The sequence below is a fragment of the Lipotes vexillifer genome, unplaced genomic scaffold (assembly GCF_000442215.2).
Source record: "Lipotes vexillifer unplaced genomic scaffold, Lipotes_vexillifer_v1.1 scaffold1102, whole genome shotgun sequence".
NCBI lineage: Eukaryota > Metazoa > Chordata > Mammalia > Artiodactyla > Lipotidae > Lipotes > Lipotes vexillifer.
Genome location: NW_006771065.1, coordinates 268,346 through 270,767, shown reverse-complemented (window position 1 = coordinate 270,767; position 2,422 = coordinate 268,346).

Here is a 2,422-nt window from a genome sequence, read left to right as displayed (position 1 = left end):
ATATATTTGTTACTTAATGCTGCATAACAAATCATCCCTAAAACTTCATGAATTAAACAATAATATATATATATATATATATATATATATTTAACATCTTTATTGGAGTATAATTGCTTTACATTGTTGTGTTAGTTTCTTCTGTATAACAAAGTGAATCAGCTATACGTACACATATATCTCCATATCCCCTCCCCCTTGCGTCTCCCTCCCACCCTCCCTATCCCACCCCTCTAGGTGGTCACAAAGCACCGAGCTGATCTCCCTGTGCTATGCTATGCGGCTGCTTTTCACTAGCTATCTATTTTACGTTTGGTAGTGTATATATGTCAATGACACTCTCTCACTTCGTCTCAGCTTACCCTTCCCCCTCCCTGTTTCCTCAAGTCCGTTCTCTATGTCTGCATCTTTATTCCTGTCCTGCCCCTAGGTTCTTCAGAACCGTTTTTTTTTTTTTTTTTTAGATTCCATATATATGTATTAGCATACGGTATTTGTTTTTCTCTTTCTGACTTACTTCACTCTGTATGACAGACTCTAGGTCCATCCTCCTCACTACAAATAACTCAATTTCATTTCTTTTTATGGCTGAGTAATATTCCATTGTATATATGTGCCACATCTCCTTTATCCATTCATCTTTTGATGGACACTTTGGTTGCTTCCATGTCCTGGCTATTGCAAGGTCTTTTTTGACCCACCTCCTAGAGAAATGGAAATAAAAACAAAAATAAACAAATGGGACCTAATGAAATTTAAAAGCTTTTACACAGCAAAGGAAACCATAAACAAGATGAAAAGACAACCCTCAGAATGGGAGAAAGTATTTGCAAACAAAGCAATGGACAAAGGATTAATCTCCAAAATACACAAGGAGTTCATGCAGCTCAATATCAAAAAACCAAACAACCCAATCCAAAAATGGGCAGAAGGGCTTCCCTGGTGGTGCAGTGGTTAAGAATCCACCTGCCGGCCTTCCCTGGTGGTGCAGTGGTTAAGAATCCACCTGCCATTGCAGGGGACACAGGTTCGATCCCTGGTCTGGGAAGATCCCACATGCCACGGAACAACTAAGTCCGTGTGCCACAACTACTGAGCCTGCGTTCTAGAGCCCGCATGCTACAACTACTGAAGCCCGCGTAGCTAGAGCCCATGCTCCACAACAAGAGAAGCCACCACAATGAGAAGCCCATGCACCTCAACAAAGAGTAGCCCTGCTCTCCACAACTAGAGAAAGTCTGTGCGCAGCAACGAAGACCCAACGCAACCAAAAATAAATAAATAAATAGAAAATATGAAAGAAAAAGAAAAAGAATCTGCCTGCCAATGCAGGGGACACGGGTTTGAACCCTAGTCTAGGAAGATCCCACATGCCGCAGAACAACTAAGTCCGTGCGCCACAACTACTGAGCCTGTGTTCTAGAGCCCGTGCACCTAGAGCCCTTGCTTCTCTACAAGAGAATCCACTGCAATGAGAAGCCAGTGCACTGCCGCAAAGAGTAGCCCCTGCTCACCTCAACTAGAGAAAAGCCCAGGTGCAGCAACAAAGACCCAGTGCAGCCAAAATAAATTAATTAATTAAATAAATAAATTTAAAGAAAAAAATGGGCAGAAAACCTAAATAGACATTTCTCCAAAGAAGATATACAGATTGCCAACAAACACATGAAAGGATGCTCAACATCACTAATCATTAGAGAAAGGCAAATCAAAGCTACAATGAGGTATCACCTCACATCACCAAAAAATCTACAAACAATAAGTGCTGGAGAGGGTGTGGAGAAAAGGGAACCCTCTTGCACTGTTGGTGGGAGTGTAAATTGATACAGCCACTATGGAGAACGGTATGGAGGTTCCTTAAAAAACTAAAAATAGAACTACCATATGACCCAACAATCCCACTATACCCTGAGAAAACCACAATTCAACAATAATAATTTATTCTTGCTCATGATTTCTATAGTTCAAGAATTCAGGACTAGCTTGGCTAGGTAATTCTGTCTTAAGGTCTTTGAAGAGATAACTGTCAGCTCTCATGGATGTAGTCATCTGATGGCTTGACTGGTGCTGGAGGATATACTTCCAAGGTGGATCACTTTCATGGTTGGTAAATTGGTGCTGGCTGTTGGCAGGAATCCTCGTTTTCTCTCCACATGGGCCTCTCCACAAAGCTCTTTAAATGTTTTCAAAGGATGGCTGCTAGCTTTTCCCAGAGTGAGCAATCCAAGAGAGCAAAGCGGAAGCTGCGAGGCCTTTTATGATCCAGCATCAGAAGTCAAACAGTATCACTTCTGCTCTATTCTACTGATCACACAGGCCAGCCCTGGTTCATTGTGGGAAGGTACTACTCAAAGGTATGAATACCAGGAGTTGAGGGTCACTGGGGATCAACCTGGCCACCACAGTAGGAAATCCATAGGTA